Source organism: Polyergus mexicanus, unplaced genomic scaffold (assembly GCF_030449975.1).
Source record: "Polyergus mexicanus isolate NDT 795.1 unplaced genomic scaffold, iyPolMexi1.0 SCAF_11, whole genome shotgun sequence".
In the NCBI taxonomy this organism is placed as follows: Eukaryota; Metazoa; Arthropoda; class Insecta; order Hymenoptera; family Formicidae; genus Polyergus; species Polyergus mexicanus.
This window is the reverse complement of record NW_027223331.1, coordinates 1,745,957-1,767,197: the sequence shown is the minus strand read 5'-3', so window position 1 is coordinate 1,767,197 and position 21,241 is coordinate 1,745,957. Positions and strand designations below refer to the sequence as shown.

Here is a 21,241-nt window from a genome sequence, read left to right as displayed (position 1 = left end):
ATCGTTATTATCATTGCAAACAATGGTTTCAGTTATAAGCTGGAAACAATGAAACCTTACCGAGAAAAATCTATTAGTGATCGATTCGTCAATGAAATTTTACTGCCATAATAAATAAAACATGAGATGAAGGAGCAAAGTGTGAGCATTTTCACTGAAAATCAGTGAAGTACTCACTAATATTTGATGAAGCCTTGTCATTATTTTAATTAGTGACATTTCCACAAATATCATTAATCTAATTAAACATTTTTACATAATATTTTAAGAAAATAGAATGCTCTATAATTATATATATATATAAATTGAATACTATATAATTATATACCGATTCTTAAATAAGAAACATTCCATGATATTTAAGATTTATTTTAAATATATTTTGATCACACACACACACACACAATATAATTAAAATAATTTATTAAATATTTATCAAAATTTCAGAATTAAGACGATAGAGAAAAATTTTTTGGAACACTTTTTTGATAACAGATATAATATTTGTACTATCAATTAATGCATTTGCATTTTATTAATCTACAGAGACAGGAATAAATTTTATGCGCTTCGCGAAATTTTCTTACATATATCATCGAGTTTGCCGAATGAATTATATCATCGATAATAAATTATTCGCGTAATTTCGATTCCTGTACGATCTCGATGTCGTCTCATAATTTCCTCCGGGTATCCTTCTCATCGAAGGACTTCGAAGGAGATATTCGAGAAACGATTAACTATCACTAAACTAAATGATCTCGGTCACTTGGCGTTCTGTTTGTGAATCTACTTGGATTCCAATTAGAATATCCATGATAAGTGAAACAGCTAACGAGCCAGAGTCGTGTTTATACATCGAGTCCGCGTATGCGCTTACACTTTTCTAGAATCGCCGTTTATCTTCTTCTTTCGGTCTCGATTTTCGAGTACAGTGCGTCAAAGCGCATCATCTTCCTCGTTGCTCTATTTTACAAAGAGCTCTTGTGTTTTATCGCGAACGTCTCGATTTTCACGGATTCAATTCGACATATCTTAGATTGCATTTTCTTGATTGATTATATGTTGAAGTATTAGTGGAAATAAACAGAAGCGGAAAAGACGAGGCAAAGGAAGGTAAACGATGCGCGGGTAAGTTTTTAAGAATCTTTTTTCTATAGTCATTTTTTTATTTGATTTTTGCCGGTATTGATCTTTTTATACGAAAAGATTTCTGAATTTTGATACGCAAAATTGAACAATGATGGAGTTTTTATATTTAATCAATGTTAGCTTTTAAAAAATTGAAAAAAAAATAATAATAGTTGAAAAATGCAGAGATACTTTTATTAAAATCGGGTTCAGATTTGAAATCTTACATGGACGTCTCTTGGTGAATTAAATCGATTTTTCTGTCTCCTGTTGCGCGATGATGTCATCTAATAAATTTAGAAGATCTCGCATGTTGTAATACGTTTGTATCGCCATTTTAATTTAGATATATTTTGCCCTCGTGTATATATATATTTTTTTTTCTCTGTAATACATATAAATATAATTATTTACTCGCATATATTATTATTTGCTCATAACATATATCTCGGAATTGCTTCAAGCGCTTTGTAAATTGCATTGCAAATTATCGTATAATTGTAATTTTATTGAAAACGATGATATGTGCGTGTTTTGTCAAACGTAATTTAAAGGCATAAAAAAATTGGGATTATTTCTTATTTTCTTCTAAAATTAATATAAAAGAATCCGGTTGCGATAATTTTTGTTTGAGAAACAATGCGACAACTGAAGTATTTGGGATAAGAAATAATAGAATTTTGATAAGTTATTTGCAAATTGTTAGGCTCGTTTGATCGAGCATAAGACAAACAGAATATTTTAGTTCTGGCATGAACGATATAATGTACGAGTCGTTATGTGCGTATACTTTATAACATTTTAGTAACAATATATAGTCTATAGTTTATAAGAATCTTCAAGAGTATGCTGCTGGCGCATATTCAGTTCGATGTCAGGAAAATTAATGGGACAATTATTACAAAAGAAAAGCTCTTTCTATAACAAATTTTCTTTCCCGATACAAATAATTTATCCGCGTAATGAAAAATTTGCAACAAATGTAATTTATATATATTTATCTAAATCAATTAATTGAACAATATATCTAGTCGAATATTTTATTACAGGAGAGGTGGGGGGAAAGACCTTTTCACGTAATTTTCATTTTGAATAGTTTATTTCAAAAGTAATATGCACATTTCACAGGAGACACGTTATATTTTCTCCAAGAGCTTTTATTTAGCGAGAACACGCAAACACTGGCATGTGTCGCACAAACATGAAATAAACCATAATGTACTATTTACTCAACTTGCGAGACCTTGCAGTCAAAGCAAGTAAAACACCGAGAAAGGATGGAGAACGCAGTATGCATCAACTGTACTGTTTCACCTCAGATTTATTACGTGCGAAAAGTTAAATGGCAATGAATTTAAATTTTTCAATAAAGACAATCCGAATCACGATATTCTCTTCTATATTTAAATAAATAACGTTCGGTCAAGAATTGGCTAAAAAATTAAATGTTATTATCGATTTGTGTGTGCGTATGTGCAATGTAATTCGCATTAATTTTGAAATTAGTAAATAAGTGCGCTATTAAATTTTTTGAATTTCCAATTAAATTTTTGCTAGCTTCAAGAGCATAATTCTAGACTCATCAAACTTATCTGCGGAAAATGATATCGTAACAGTGGTGTACCTTTTCCACGCAGTATTATATAAACCGCCAATTAATAGTAGATCCATTTGTCGTGTAATTAAAAACTTTTATTATACAATAAATAGTTTAAGAATTACAATATATTGAGTTAATAAAAAAGAAACTTTCTATAAAACATTTAAAATTAACATTAAAAGATAAATTTATCAACGAATATAGTATAATACAATGCACGACGGCCTTCTGTGAAGGAAGCAATATAATATATGTATGACAACATTTAATTACTCATTCAGCGGAAAGATGCGAGAAGGATTAAAAAAAGATTATTGAATTTGTATTACATATGACATATGTAATGTTCAGCAAAGCACTCTCATAAATTTTCTACATTTTCGCAAGATATTTTTTTTATTTATGTAAACGCTTTATAAGCCCGAAGCGGGATTTCAGCGCTACAGAGAAATTGACGAAATTATAAAACCCGGAATAAATCGCGCGCACATTAAACTTTGGATCGTAATACAGTCAAATAAGCATTTTATCGTAAAAAATTTCTTTTCATATGTTCCTCTTTTAAATTCACTACGTAGGCAGCTATATTAACAATGAGATTATGCGGGATAAACTGGCATGGTATGTGTTACCCTCAATCGTTTATATAATCTCCTTTACATGAGAAAATGCGAGTTAAAATATTTGCTATGTGCATGCATGCTTTTTCAAGGTATAGAGCTTATAGAATATTTAACTTATGCTTGATTTTGCGTTCTCTGCAAACCATCGATTTGCAGGATCCTCGAATTTCCTTGCTCTCGAAAATCTTTCCTGAAAAGCCTCTTTTAAAAAAAAAATATGTGTTTCCCTCCCATTTTCTTAAAAGTTAAAGATATTTACAGGACTTATATAACCAATGTCTCATTACATGCAATCGTAATAATTTACAATTAGATTAAAATTCGCGGCAGTATATTATAACTTCGATTTTGAATATTGAATGATCGTCGCGATACAGTTTCACGTCGTTTGTCAAAAATTAATTAATTGTTGATTATAATAATTATAGTTAATTTTCTTTCGATACTTGTCACAATCGCGTTTTGGAAAACGATTCAATAACATATGAAGCGTTTTGTACTACTACTTCACTGCTCGAGTGTTGCTGTGCGAATAATAACAAAGCCATAACCGTAAACAATGGCGCGGTATTGTTTACGCCGTTAAGGTTGAACATCATGTTATTGATAATTCGTTTTCGCGCGCACGAAATACTTTACGCGTATTATAACATACCATACCTATACACGCCGAATATCAAATTATAAAAATATTTTAATTTATAGATTAATTATTTATTATACGATGGATGTATTACGAGGCTTGTGTTAATTATTCCTGAAATTTGATTGTTAAAAAGACTAAAAAAATGATAACGAAGTAAACGCATTTAGTTAAGCTAACAAATTTGTTTTCTTACGGTAATATCTATATACTTATGTCTTTATTATTAGATAAAGAATTTAAAAAATTTTTTTTTTTTAAGAAAGAGAGAGGAAGAGAAATGGTTTGTATAACATTACAGTCTTGAGGAATCCTTGATTACCCATTATAAACACGAACAAACTTTTTCAATATTAGTAGAAATTGAAAGATTTAATTAAATTAAGGATTAATAAAATTTCTCACAATTTAATTGATTTTTAATTAGATAGATTTGTCAACTAAAATATATTTGTAGATTTCATCAATAACATATTTTTAATGTTGAAGAGAGAGATTAAAGTTTGTGCTAAACGATCCGCATGTAATCAATAAAAAAAAAAAAAAAAAAAAACGCTCATTGTCAGTCATAAAGCTGTACATATCTACTTATGATCTCTTTCGTCGTTCTCAATAATAAGATTTTCAAGTGGATCGAGAATTTAACATAATTCTCTCAATGGCTTCTATTGAGAATTTTTATCGTGAATCTTTCTAGGATTAAATTAAATTGTAGATATTGAATGCAAAAAGATATGTACAACGCATTCTGTAATAGAATATATAAATATATATTGTACATTTTTTCTCAGATTATTATTTTGTATTATATAAGATAATTATATACATGAAAAAAATGTGTTATGTTATTAAAATAAATGCAATTTTTTCAAAATAATTTTCTAATTTATTCTTCTTTATTTATCGTTCTTTGTCATTACCTAAAAATATATCATATAATTGTGTAAATTTTATTCGCGATATTTTAATAAATATGATAATATTAAAGATTTTCTGAGAATATTATCACTAATATTTTGTCGGGAGATCGAAAAAAGTTTTAGGTATCTTTTCCTTTTCACAAAGATTTGATCGAATCGTGCTCGTCCGCGAAATTAAATTTATAGAAACATGCTTTAAAGAGTTTCAGCAGCGTTGATGTTGCTAACTATTCAAATTACAACGGCAAATAATTTGCAATACAAATTTTCAAATGCATTGTTTTTTAATTGAAAGGTATCAATATTGATAAAGTATTTAATTTAATTGTGCAATTTGTATTAATTTAATATTGAATAACAAATACAATGCATGTTTTCTCTCTTTCTCTCTTTCCCGCTTTTTCTCTTTTCCTTTCTCTCTCTCTCTCTCTCTCTCTCTCTTTTGCTTTTTCTCTTTTTTTTTTCTTTATTTCTCTTTCTCTATCAAACAGACAATTTGCGCATACAAGCTTCTAAAATAACAATACCAAATCTATAATTAGCAACAATAAATGTATTTTAGAATTGGCTTCAGAGAGAGCAAGGAGATTTTACAATTGTGGAAAGATTGATAGAAAAGTGTTTTCTCTCGCGCTTTTGACGTCATGGTATTTGCAATTTAAAGAAAACAAAATAAAAAATCATGGTTTACCAATTCAGCTTAATCCGCATTTTATTTCCATAGAACTTCATTAAAAGTCAATCTACAAGAAGAACCGCATTAAATATCAAATTGACTCTTCCTAAAGAGCTGCGCAGTGCTTCTTGAATAAATCTATAGTTAATAACATAACTGTCATATTACAACTTATAACGTCATTTGTTATAATAATAAAAAATAAAGCAGTTATGTGTGTAATATAATATATAAAACATTGAAATATCGCGAATGTGATATAGTAAAAAATTATCACCTACATATATTTGGAATAAGATTTATCTTAATGATTGACGATTTAAAACTTGAGTTCGTCAAATTTTACTTCCTTTCTCACTCGTAAATGGCATGTACATTATACAGGATATGTTATAGCACGGAGAATGCGTTTATTTTGCTATCTTGATTTTTGGAAACTTCGAATAAGCGAAATGGATAAAAATGCGCGGCCAAAAAAGAGCTTCGGGAATGAATAAAATAGACGCGTATGCTTGGAGGCATTGGAAGGAACTAGTTGCGCGAAAGATCGCGAAAATGGTAAAGGGTCCATATGAATAGACATCGTTTCAATGCGTTGCGCGCAATTTTACACGGTACACAATCAAAGGATCGTGCACTTGGCTTGGCATTTAGTTCCAGCAGTCTACAGTTTCTTCGAGTCAGTAACGAGATCGCTTAAATACTTGGATGCATTACAATTCGACGAACGTTTTCGATTATTGACTGTGTTTTTCTTTGACGGTATTCTCGGTATTCAGAAAATGAAAGATTATATCAGATATAGAATAAATGTATAATATTATGTATACATATGTGTGTAATTCATAGAAAGAAATAAATTAATTATAATAAATATTAGTGATATTTTGCATTCTATCTCTTTCGTATTATTTTAATAATAAGTGATATATATATATATATATATATATATATATAATTTTTTTTTTGCGTTTTATTCAACGGAACGACGTAACGAAGTGTTTACATAAACGTGATATTCACCGAACTACATAAGTTACGAATGACATCCATAAAAGTATATATGAATGCGGCGAAACTACCACTATTTTTTATTTAACTATTTTTTTAGTATCTTATACGCGTATTCGCATAATTAAATGCCGCGTAAACGTCAATACGTTCGCGGGAGTATAATGAAACGTGAAAATCTTGAAAAATGCGATACTTAATCCTTTTTAGAAGTTAAGAAATTAATTAAAATGATTTTGTTATTATAGAATTTTAAAATAATTTTAAAACAATTTTAAAACAATTTTATTATATGTAATAGCTATTACGTAATAGCTACATACACACTTCTATGGCAAAATTCAAGATAAAAAAGTGTATCTTTACGCAAAAATTTGTTTATTGATTTTAATTTTTAAAAATATGAAGCGTGACACTATGACAGTTTATCGAATTTAATACTAAGTGAATAATTAGATTAATATTGCTATTATCTGATACGCGAGTATTCGATGATAATTAGGATATCATATGTCGAATACGTAAATTTGATAGCCTGGAATTGCATCGATTTTCTTCACTTTCTGGTAAATTAAAATTAAATCTATTATCCATGCTTTATATACACATACAACATTTTTATTGCAGAAAATAATTTCTAAAATAATCATATACAATACGAATAAAATATACAGTTTTTTTACAAATAAAATATGCGGTTTTGTCTTTATTTGAATTAATTAATTAGATTCTTTTTGCGTTTAAGATGAAGAAACAGCGATCATTTGTTATAATGACTTTTTAAAAATTCGCTTCACAATGTTGCCACCTACAGAATGTTCCTTAAACTAAGAAATTTTGCTTCTATTAATCAGTAACTGATAGAAATAATAAGAAGACTAATAGGAAACTAAATATTATATTAAATATAAATATTTGCTATTTGACACACAATGTGTTGCTATTTAAAAAACAATCGAAAATTTATAAGATTAACTAAAAATCACAGAGACGTTCATGGAAGATGTTCTTTGTTTGCGAATTTTATTGTAATATTTGGTAAAATAATGTCGAAGTAAGATTATATCTTCATTACTAGCAATGTCTTATTAATGTTGATGTTAAAGTATCAGTAAATACAATGGAAGATTTTTGTTGGTCAGTAATTTATAACTATTTTATCTACTGTGAAAATAATTGGATAGGAACGATCGATGATTGGGGACGCAGCCGGCTTGGAAGAGCTTGTGCAGAATGTCGTCCGATAAACTCAAATGTTTCTTGTTCTACTTATGGTACACGATTGATACAAAGTTTTATGAACATTTTATCTCTCATTTTTTATTATATTAAAATCTCAAATATATGTATACGTGTATATATGTATAAGTATGTATAAATGTAAATGTAAATTCTTGATTATAATTCGAAAATTGTATATCGATATTTAGGATTTTTGGCTCTATTTTACCTCAATATACTATCAAAGTATTATACAAAGGTTGTGAGATACCTTGTATATATGCATGTGCCATTTCGTTAACGAACTGCTATTGGTATATGCATATAATTGACGTGAAAAACAGATACATTTTATATTTATATTATCATTCACCATTTGCTATAGATTATAATAATATAATAACGTATAATTGATGTGAGAAATATAAACAATAAAAATGTTAAAATAAGAGACACTCGAATAAAGCAAGAAAATAAAAATATATATAATATACTAATATATATTTTTCCTTTTTATTTTTTTTCTTAATATTAAATCAATCTGATATATTTCTGGATATATATTTCTATTATAACTACATATGTGGTTTTACCTAATATGTAAAATATAATATAAAAAACAAATTGAAACTATTATTTTTAATATGTAAGTATAAATATAGGACAAATAATAAAATTATATTAATATTCTTCAACGAAGTTTTTATTTAAGATTTTATTTTTGTGATATATTTTCTGCCTTTTTCTCTAGATTAGCTTGTATATCAAGAGAAATGAAGAAATAGATTTTCGGTAAATATGCATAAAAGGTTACACCTCACCGATTTTATCGCTACTTAAATATGTATAGAGGTTCTTCTGGGTAATTCGCCGCAAGAAAAAAGTGGGGGAAAGCATTCGTTTAGAGGATATGACAAATTATGCATATTTACCAAATTTTCTTTATTTTTATTTACCAAACAAGTAATTATTTATGATTTGTGATAAAATTTTTATTTTTAATAAACTTGTTCATGTTGAAAACCTTTATTAAATGTCGTATCTATTTTAATAATAGAATTCTTCTTTAATCCCAGATTATATCTTTTTCTGTTTTCTTAAATGTACATTAATCTCGAAATAGAACGATTAACACGATGGATTATATGCAGTAGCGAATCCACGTGTACATTTGTTTTCAGATAAGACCGCCCGAGGATAATGAGCGCAGTTTTATCAGAATACTTAATCGAACGTGGTGTACGCGGTGCTTCTCTGTTCACCGTGATTAAAGGGAATATATTTTAATAACGTATGCGCGGGCGTACATAAATACACTTGTGATAAAAGAGTGAGTGGAATAAAGTGAACATAATGCAATATAAAACCTAATTGAGAGCGAGATCTTTTTTACGATTGTACCTTCAGAAATATATACAAGCTCGGATATAAATAGTACGGAAAAGAACTGAATGAAGATATACAAGTATTAAGGTACAGAGAGAGAGAGAGAGAGAGAGAGAGAGAGAGAGAGAGAGAGAGAGAGAGACTGTCTCTTCGCTTCCGAGGAAAAGTAGGTAATATCAAAAAGAGAAACTAAAAAAAAAAAGAAAAACGAGTCTGTCTTTCTGATGTCGATTTAATTTATTCTGGATAAATATTTAATTAGATGCTGATTTCTTTTTGTGATTCTTAAATATAAAATATAAAATATTCTACTATCAAAATTGCTACGACTAAAAGTTCCTGGCGATAATTCGGCTTTCATTTACGTTCATACAATAGCTAATATCTTTATCGTTGATTAAACTTATTTAAAGGCTCGAACGTGCCGTAAGATTGTTGGATCATAAAATCGCGTTATCAACTTATAAAGAATATAATAGACAAATGTGTAACATATATATTCTGAACGACTTCTATCGCATAGCGTTTAATTTTTATTCTTTAAACAAGTACGTTGCATCCGGATAATTTTAAAAATGATATCTTGTAGAATCTTGCGTTTAAATCGTGATTCTAAACGAAAATGTCGACTTTGTACCTTTAATTCAAACAGTTCATATTTCATAAAAATTTAAGTTTGCTAGTCTTTCGTGATCTTTCTTGTATCTCATTGCAACATTTATTCTAAAGAACAAATTTTCGCCAAAAATTTTTCTTCATTTATTTATTCAATGAAAAAGAAAAAAAATGTAAGTAAATAAATTGCATAGTTTTAAATATTTTTTTCTAATGTATATGCAAGTCGTACATAAGCCTACTCTAAATTTTGTTTAAATAATTCTCGTATGCCTCCTTAATATACTACACTTCTAATTAGATACGATGTCTCATTGCATATATCTTCTCATTTCCCGTCTTTTTTTCCATCTAACGCTGTATTTTATGGATTTAATGCGTGGGGTTATATTCTGTCGAGACTGGCAAGAGAAACGTAGGGATAAAGTGGAATGATTTGTCATGTGATTCTCTTAGTGGCAATACTAATGAGATTTTTTAATAATAAAAATGTAAAAGAAGAGATTAATGTATAATTTTTTATAATACTGAGAAGGAGATAATTTACGTTTTAATATAAAAAAAAATTATGCCGACTATTATACAATACATATATACTATTATATCGAGGACTGTTTCTCATACTATCGTTGTATAGGGATAGAGGAAACTCAACATTATAAAATATCAGACGTATTTGTAATATATTGTGTTTTGCAAGAGTGAAACCCCTTTTTCAAGAGAGAAACCTCTTTGGGATTATATGACGAGTTTTAAGACTGATTTTTTTGCGATCATTTGATTGACATTTATCATTTTTCAATTCAAATATTATAAATGCTTTAAAAGTTTCGTGAAAATCAGATTTTAATAAAATTAAAACTAAAATTGAAACATAAGATATTTATAATCACATCAGTCAATTTGATCTTATATAGCATTTATTATCATTTTAAATAATTTTTAAATATTCTGCATAAAAAAATGTATGTATATATATATAATATGTCCTTGTATTATAATATTGTTTTTATATTCCATTATAACTTTACAAAAATATAAAATTAATTAAAAAAGTTTATATTGAAACAAGAGATATGTAAAGCTGAAAAATTGATTAATAAAATCTGGTTATATAATATTCAAGTAATAATTAATGAGATCTGCTAAATAAATAATAACTTCTCAAAGTGGTAAATCAATACTAAATATAATTATATGCGCGGATATTTTAATAAGGAATTGACAGAGAGGAATTTCTTTACCTACGTTGAATATTTAACTAAAAATTTCTTAAAAAATGAAAAACATGATCTCTGAAATATGATAAAATTTTAAAAGCGAATATTCAGTACTATTTAGACAAAGTTTTCAAGAAGAGTTTTAAAGTCTTTTCTCAAGAAAAAAAAACTGAGTAAATCAATAACAATAAATCTATATTTTCTTTCAACGCTACAATATAAATAACTAAGAAATATGAAGTTTAAAAGGCCGTTTATTCGTTTCATAACATGAAATAAGAATTAATTATTTAATATAAAACGCTAAAAAAATATTTTGTCTTTAATAAGAAATGTTTTTTGCGATTAAATATTTCTTGTTCGTATGATTACTAATAAACACTAAAGAGTACGCATGAAATTGTTATTACTTACATATATATTACACATATATAATCTCAAATAACTAGAATTTGAGAATTTTGTATTGCTATGCTTAAATAAATTATATATTTATTTGCTATGTTACATCGTAAAGTTAAAATCAAATTGCACGAATTTCTAGATTTATGTATATACAGGGTGTTTCAAGCAACTGGGCGAAATTATATCTTTAAATTCAAAACAATTAATGAAAATTGATGAAAATAGAAAAAAATGCTGTAAGTAAAAATGGTTTTAAATGCTTCACATTTCTGTGTTAATGTCACGCATTTTTGTGCATGAATGCCGCATTAAAAAGTGCAATTATATCTTTTTAAAAGAAAGGAATTCTATATTTTATATAGATGCATTAAATTGATATAATCTTTTCCTTTTTACAAAAAATTATTATAAAATCATGCTACAAAATTATTAGCTTAGAAGTTATTTTAACTTTTGCAATACACAGGGTGTTCAAAACAAACCATTCAATATTTATATGATAGATAGAACATACCATACTGAGTAAAAAAATCTTAGTAAACGTAAGTCGATAGTTTTCTGAGATAACATAGAAACATTTTTGTGTGTTAACATGATTGACTGGCTTCTACGTATTGCATGCGACGTGAGAAGAAGATAATCTGTCTAAATCTTTATTTCGATATTTACAAAAAGTGTTCCACTGCCATTTCTTCATTAGAGTAATGCGCTGACATTTTCAGCACGATACTTCGTAACTGTGTAATCACCAAATCGCAAAGATCCGCAATCGCCGGTTGATGATAACTGACTGATTGTCAGTGAAATCTTCTGTTATGTATGGAAATTGAATGAGGATATTCAAAACGCGGTTTATAAACACTGAGGTAAACATCGCGTGCGACACGTAGAAGCCAGTAAATCAATCATGATGCTAAAATATAAAAATATTTATATCTCAGAAACGGTTGAGCTTTCGATCTATGTTTATTAAGATTTTTTTACTCAGTATAGTGTAGTTTATTTACCATACAAATATTGAATGATTCTTTTTTAACATCCTGTATATATTCAGTATTTCAAGATATTAGAAAGTTTCTGATGCAAACATGATAAAGGCTTTAGCAAGCGTAAATAAGAATGAACAATGTATTTAAAAAAAGATAAGTAAATCTGTCAATAAAATCAATTACTACTTTACAAATTTAACATCTTATGTATAAATGAGAAACATTCTATATACAAATATTACATATTCCATAAATTTCAATTACGTTCTATCTCGCATTGTTGTGAAAATGTAATGTATAAAAAAAATAAAAATTACAGCAATTTTAGCTTATAATATTTTAACTTTTTCTCGCGAATGTAAATAACAAAGTGTAGTAAATATCAAGTGGATGAAAAAAAGCAACAAACTAATTTATTTAAAATATTTCATTCTGCATAGTAGACTACAATTTTTCGGACATGTTTCTCCAGATACAACATCGCGTAACGACTCGAAACATCGTCGTCGAAAATCTCAGCGAAAATAACTTACTTTGCACCATATCTGTAATATGGGAAATTATGTGAAAGTGCAGAAAGATTTTACAAAATGGAAACACGTTTTTATGGAGAAGGAAAACATAACAATACTAAAATATAAATTTTCTCTTTCCGGCTATTTACACAACATGATTTATCTTTCTTTAATATATTAGCACATGAATTAAAGTACTACCACGAGAAATATACGTTTTCTTACAAATCATAGTGATTAAAAAAAGACTGTTAATTTAAGTAAACTCTGTGTCGCAAAATTAAATTATTGTATTATAAGAGAAAATAGCTTTTGTCTCTTTATATTTTATTTCTGTATTAATTTCATACTTTCGAGTTACGTATGTATCTTTATAAAAGGACTCGCGTACATGCGAAACTTCATTATAAATATTGTCCTTCTCCTTATAAGTACATGAATATGCATGTCGTGTTGCATTAATAACATTCAATATTAACTCTCTGGAAATTCTACTTAAGCGGCTTTAGTCTACAATAGAGTTTCAATTAAGTGCTACGTCTCTAAGCATACTGCTTTAATTAATTAATTAATGTAATAATATTGATCGTAAATTAATTGATAATGCAGATTGTTATAACAACTTGATCATAAGATCATAGATTTTAGAATAGACGGAATACATTATTGAAACGCTATTATTATCTCGTAGACAGTGTGTATTATATATAGAAAAATATTATTATTAAAATTGGTATTATATTACTAGAAACTGTTATATATTATATCAGTAACATAAAAAAAAAACAAAAAAATTATATGCGTGTCTATTTGTATCAAAGAAATTTGAAACGACAACAATTATTGTAGTATATGTATGTTGTGTGTACACATCTTATAATATTTTTAATTAACGTAATTATCAATAAATTATCTGGATAAATTAATTATTACATCAATACAATAATTATTAACAAATTAATATAATTATACAAGTTGTAAAAATTACTTATTTAATAGGCTTAATTGAAGATAATAATTAATCAAGTATGTATATTTATTAATGTCCTTTGACCAACTTGCCTCTATAATTGAGTATTATAATCCTTTCATTGAATCATAAATGTAATATTCATTATAGCGCTTTGTTGACACGCATAATAACGATACTTTTTGCTGAAAGATTATTTGAATATCATTATTGAACATTCGCGTTTTCAGCCATAGCGTTAATTTAGTTCTTGCTTTGAATTGATTAATATATTATAACTTATAATGATACCAAGCTGATTATTTGTTAATTAAACTGCCCAGAAAACTAATCAAGCATTCAACAAAAATTTTGGAAGAAAAACAGAAAGCATATTTTACACTTAATTCTCTTATCACAAATGGATGTTTATATATATATAGAGGTTTATTTAATTTGTTATAAGAACGATATCATTATTCTATCAAAATTTGTAATATTATATATATATATATATATATATATATATATATATATATATATATAGGTATATACTTTAAACAATACTTTCCTATAACCCATATTAAAGTTAAGCCAGAAATTATAATATAAAGATTATAACAAAGATTATATCTAAAACTTACTTTATGTAAGTATTAAAATAGTTATATACACATACACATACATATATATATAAATAAAATTGATATTGCTAAATACGTTTCTCAAAACTAATTTCATAAAAATCGCTTGTAGAGAGCTACAAGAAGGCAAACCCGCAAGAATCTAAATTGATTGCTCTCGCTGCTTGGTTTTTCAAATAAATTCCAAGTCTAGCCTTTCAATTCAGCTTTTCAAGTCTAAACCATTCAATAAATGATCTTTTGTTTGGTGAACAAATATCGATCCATGTCAGCATCAAACCGTATTGATCGTGAGGGATCGTGCGGAGCACTACAACGAGTATAAAGTTATAGTCGATAGGGTATTGTAGTTTAGATAAAGGATTTCTCGATTTGTACTTTACAGTAGAAAAAGAGAGAGAGAGAGAAAATAAAATAAAGAGAGAGTAGCGACAAAGGGTTGATTCTGTATGTTATGGGGAGATAAGTGGAGGTGGATCGCATGGGGCGGACGATGCGTTCGTTCTTGCGCGGATAAAGCCGACGCCGTTGCCAGTAGCGTCGCGGTGCCGAGCCGGCGCGGTTCCTCTGATCTCATTGCTATCTCCGCTTTTGTTCTATTTTCAACTTTTGCTCCGACCGCAAGCATCAATCTCGTAAGTACACGCTGAATGATATAATATTAAAGAAAAGTTTTAGGAAAATTTAATACGCGCATATATATATATATAAATATATATATATATATTTTTTTTTCTTGGTGAATTTCTCTTAAGAAATTGCCAAAAGAAAAAAGAAGATAGAAAGAGAGAGAGAGAGAGAGAGAAATACAAAAAAATATGGGAAAACCATCGCATTTCACCACGTAAAAATCATATAGAGATTTTTCACATGTCAACAAATCTGACATCTCTGACGTCTAAACTCATTGGAAATTCTATCAGATTTGAGATCTCTATTTCTGAAGAAATTCGTTTTAACAAATCGAGATTTTTGTTTACGCGCTGAATCAATGAAATTCACTAGGGCGATAATTCAATGGGTTTTTGGTGTGAATACGTTGTAAGAAAAAATGCAATTTACGAGTATTATTTGTTCGAGTTTCTCAGTTCTAAAGTTAGAATATCTAAAAAAGAAAGTGAAGTTAAAATTAAATTGCAATAAAAATGATATAAAAATAAGATAGATATGTTACACGTAACATGTCACATATAATATGTGTCAAAAATTTAGCTTTTCGCATTTTTAATCATTAAATGAAAATATTGCTGTATCGATTTACGTTATCGAATTTGTGCGAATAAAATAAAAGAAAAAAAGCTTTAATATATTTATAAAATGTATATTTAATTATAAATATTTCATCGCTTTTCAATATATACTTGTATATCACGATTTTCGAAAATTTTTGTGACAGAAATTTTAGCAATATCAACTTATGCCATTAATCATTTTGATAAATTTATGCACATTTATTATTCACGTCATAACCTTTTGCTCGGCGTATCTACGCTTTTCATTACATCCATTCAACCATAAATATAAATAAATCAATATGTTTAATATACATATGCAAAATGTATACAGAACAACACGTTTAAATTAGATTATTATTCTCTATATATATATATATATAGAATAATCTACAATATTATCGGTGCTTCCTTTCATTCATGAATAGTTTGATTAGTTCAAAGAATCGATTTTTGTTTTTAGTCAAAAGCTTGATTAATTTTTTATATATCTTTTCCGTATTCAATAATTTATAATTAATTGTTATGATACTGTTAAACCTATATACTATTAGAATAGGAAAAATAAGAATTAATCACATTTTAATTCATCTATCTTTTAATATTAAAAAAGATGTGATGCAACCCGTAAACATTGTATATATATATATATATATATATATATATATATATAAAAGTATATAAATAAATATAATACGAAAAGATTAATTTTATATTATCCGCGCGGATGATTACAGTACGGGTGCGGTATATTTTATGTGTGTAGAATAAATATACAACTAAATTATACTTGTATTTTGCCATTAATTATTAAAAGTATCAGATTGCTCGGCAAAGAGGTCTCATGTTTAAAAATACGACGCAGTAAAAGACAGTCTAAGTATTTAAATTAAACAGCTTCTTTAGTGACATGTATGGTACATACACACACAGACACACAGAGAAAATTTAATCTTATATATATATATATATATATATATATATATATATATATATATTGTATATATAAATTAAAATATTAAAAGATTTTTTAATTATATGAGATTTATATGCATGTAAGTATGTATGTATGTATATGTGTGTGTTTTGTGTGTAACGTAAATATATTATACATAAATACACGTAAATACATATATAGTTATGTAATACATGACAAATGTTTTTGAATGTATTTATACTTCATATTTTAAACGTGAATCAAAATAGTCGCATTGTTTTGCATTGTTTTGTTTTTCCAGATGTTGTTCTTGGTCTTCTGTGCAAACACAATCCTAACATGTTATTGTTAAAAATGTTGATTGAACGATTGAAACATCGTTGAAAATTCTTAATGTGTTTTTCATACACGTGATATGTAAAGAGAAGCAATCTATTTTCACGTGAAAAATCTTGTTTTTATCCTATTTTATTATAACTGGATAACAGTTTCAGAATATTATGTTTGTATTCTTTGTTAGAAAAGAAAGAGTATGCGCGTTTCAATGAAATAGAAAATATACATAGAATCGTTTAAAGAAAAAACTTTGTGTAGGAACGAAGATTGATATACTAGTAAACCAATAATTCCGAGAAGATATTTCCTTCGCGGATTTCAATTGATGTAGCTATTTTCAATCAAAATATTTTTCCAACATAATTATGTAAACAATTATTTAACTTAATTTTATTAAATTAATATAACAATTATTTATAAATTAAACGATAAATAAAAAATAATAAATATATGTGTATTATATAAGTTAAAGAATTGTTGTTAAATTTTTCAAACATTTTTAATTTTTCTGTAACTGCAAATATAATTAAATATACACATTGCTGTCTTTTTTACTTTAAATCTTCATATTTTGTAAAGAAAAGAATAGAATCTCTAGATGTAATTGTCACCGCCATCTTTTCGATACTTTGCTAAATATTTTTTTATTACGTTATATGCCTTACAGTATCGGAAGTATTGAAAGGAATTTATTGATAGAAGTTTCTCATTAAGATCTACATTATTTTGACAGAAAAAATTGTTTCATATAAACAGGCAACTGGATTTTTTGCGTCAGGCAGGGAGATACTGCATACAAATTAATTTGAGAAATTTTTTAAGTAAGGTACTTAAATTTTGTTTTCGTACATTTAGGTCGGATGTGGGCTTTTTTAATTTACATTTGTTGGACTATTTTTGCTGCGATCAAAGGTACTCCGCGTATCAAAGCATCCGTTACAGAGATTCGCGCCTAAATATATAATCGCACGAGCCATATCAACAGAGTACAGCGTTTCTGTAACTTTCGCAAAGGTTATTTGTAAACTTTTGTAAACGTGTAAATGTCGCTTAATATCAAATTCAAATTTTAACAGTTTGCGAATTCTGTCGCTAAATGGCAAGATTATAATTTAATTTGACCAATTTGTTTGTTAATGAAGTGGACATAATGATTGTGATAAATTTAATTAGGAATATAAAATATGTGTTACAATATTATAATTTCATTCATGCAATTACATGTACCATCGATATTCGCATCTTTTCCTATTGCAATTTTAACTTAATAATTTGCAGATAATTTTTGCGAAGTTAATTAAAATCTTACTTAGTTTTGACTATAAGTTTTTTAAATGAAAATCTAAATAAATATTTCGATTGTCAGAGCTAATTCCAATGACCTTGATCTTGATATATTATACTAAAAAATAAGATTTTATTTTAAAATATAAAAAATTTAGAAGCAAATATGTGAGCAGGCTCCGCATAGATTTACAACTTTCTATCCGATTTCATTTGATGCTTTCGTTACATACGAAACAATATCTATAAAAAGTTTTATATGGGTTTATAACTTTTCGAGACAAAGTGAGGTAAACCATTTGCATTCAAAGGTTGGTAGTAAAAAGAGGGATGGCTTTCAAGCCGGATGATGGAACATAGAAAATTGAATCTGTACAGAATAGTATAATTATAGACTTTTTTTCGCACTGAAAGCATCGAATGATGCGAGGTGAGCTTAGCTTTGTGCGAATAGTTGCAAATCCATATGTAACTGTACGATTATCTCGTACAAGTAAATCTCGTTTATTAATTTTTATTTTTTTATTTACGTTTTTTAACGATAATGTAATAGCTGTATTTGAAATAAGAAATAGGAGGGGGGGGGGGAGTATAATGAATATAAATATATAAAAATGTTAATAAAGAGAAACAACACAAATAACAGTAAAAAGAATCAAATATAATTGCAATATTTTAAAATGATATATTTCAGAAACCAAAAGTGTCCGCCATATAATTCAAATTGTATGTGTCTTAAAATTATAATATATGCAAAAGTCAAGATAATTAATAAGGTGTAATATTTTATCCATATTTACAAAGATTTTAATTAATATAATACAAATAATTACCATTTTATATTAATCACATTTATAGTTTAATTGGGAGAAATAACTGAAATACTTACATATATTTCCAATTTAAAATATCATCCTTTTACACATTTTCGTGCTCTTATCTTTCTTTAAATACTTTAAAAGGGAAATCGTAAAAGACGCGATCTATTGAACAAACACTTCGAATGATAAACCAGGTCAAGGTCTTGGAGGAAAGCAAGCTACGGTTAATTGAAGATTATAATAGGGACAAAGTAAGTTGATACATCTGCGATAAAGACACTATTATCATTATTTTAGTCTCATGTTTCTATTCATTTTCTATGCTTTCAGCTAATTCTCTTTCTACAGACTTCATAAAGAAAAATATACTTTTATCATACAAATATAACACCAGCAAAAAATCTATATATGTATATAGAATCAAAAGTGGTCATCCTCTTTTATCTTTTAAACTAAAAAAGATAGACTATAACAAATATATATCAAATTAAATGATTCAAACTGAACTCTATCGTGAGCATAGTAGTTGCTTACAAAAGTTGTCTGTGTTAATGAACGAAGAGGTATGCATAATTTTTTTCTAACAATGTGGATATTTCGACACAATAAAAATTGTAATGTTATTTGAAACAAATACGATGGTCTATGATTCAATATAAATATTTTATATGTTATACGAGTTTTATCGGCTCAAAATATCGCGGGCAATGTCTACCATTTCAACTTCGACTCTGCGATATGGCCAACTTCTGATTCGTAATTATTTAATTTTATGATCAAATGATAATATGACATAATAGGACGGTATTCATAGTCCGTTCTTATACTCAGATCGTCTTAAGTACGGTCTTAAGATGCTATGTGGCCATTTCATTGGTTTAATGGGATTTTGAGAGAACTCAAGATCACACTTAAGACAATCTTAAGTACAATATAAGATTGAACTATGAATACCGTCAATAGACGCATGACGTACGTCAATCTCTAACATACGAGTATTGTTTTAAACAAAATTATAAGATTTAATGATGACTTACATACGTTGATCAACCGTATCAATTTGGATAATTTCGCAATTTTATAATTCTTCTAGTTTATCAATTTTTTTCAACAATTCTGTCTATAATAAATCTGGTTAATAATGGCGATCCGACCCTTCTGGGGAACGATTCCAGGACCTCACAATAGACCTGTGGACTGTCTCACGGTCTTTAATAGAGTGATTTGTTGAGTAGATTTTCTTGACAACTCGTTGTTTTACTGGTATACCAATGGTGGGAGGTTTTGACGTCCCCTTCTGACATCCTGTTATATCTCGCTGATCGCCTTCTCGACTAATTGTCGAATATAATTAAACTACCAACTTATTATTAAATTATTTCAACCAAAATTATATATTCTCTGTTTTACAATAATTTAATTTACGATGATCTTATCAATTTTCCCATTTAGGGGGATATTCGCGGGAACTCCCATCGGATCGGTTCACATCGACTTTGAGGAAATCATCATATTATTACAGCATATCTCTCCGTTAACATAGATAGCTTTTGTAAGCAATTACTCTATGCTTACAGTGAATTTCACTGTGAACCATTTAATTTGATATATATTTGTTATAATCTATCTCTCTTTTAGTTTAAAAGATAAAAGGGACTTTTGGCCACTTTTGGTGGAACATGTTGTATATATAATGATTATATAACTAATTAAATTAGTTCTTTCTTTAACATGCAGCATAATCACAGAGATTTAATTTCTAATAGCAAAACTTAGACATTTCACAAGTCGAAGCATGTGTTATAACGATATTAACCTAGTTGCGGAGTAATAGAATTCATTTGAAACACAATTACACACTTAATGACATTTTAATATAATTTTTACTTTGCAATATACAAGACTTTGTGCAAAAATTTGTTTTGTGAAAATTGTGTTATCCATTATATCCTTTCCATTATCTTTATTAGCATCTTTAAGCGAAAAAAATCTTATTTCTTATCTCATTACACTTTATAGAGATAATAAATCCAAATAAAATTTACTTCTGCCGATACACCCAATATGTATTAGAGCGAATAAA

The 21,241-nt window shown here is 27.5% G+C and overlaps 1 protein-coding gene across 5 annotated transcripts in view; it reads left to right on the top strand.

The window, feature by feature from the left end:
* Positions 1–1,019: 1,019 nt before the first annotated feature.
* Positions 1,020–21,241, top strand: part of LOC138937562 (neuropeptide CCHamide-1 receptor-like) — a 41,606-nt gene continuing 21,384 nt past the window's right edge. For 3 of the 5 annotated variants that reach the window (XM_070303943.1, XM_070303940.1, XM_070303944.1), the window contains exon 1: positions 15,082–15,183. The gene's annotated coding sequence lies outside the window, so the exon portion shown is untranslated. Of the gene's footprint in view, positions 1,132–9,096; positions 9,156–15,081; positions 15,184–21,241 lie in introns of those variants that run through there. The other 2 variants (XM_070303941.1, XM_070303942.1) reach the window with 2 other exon arrangements.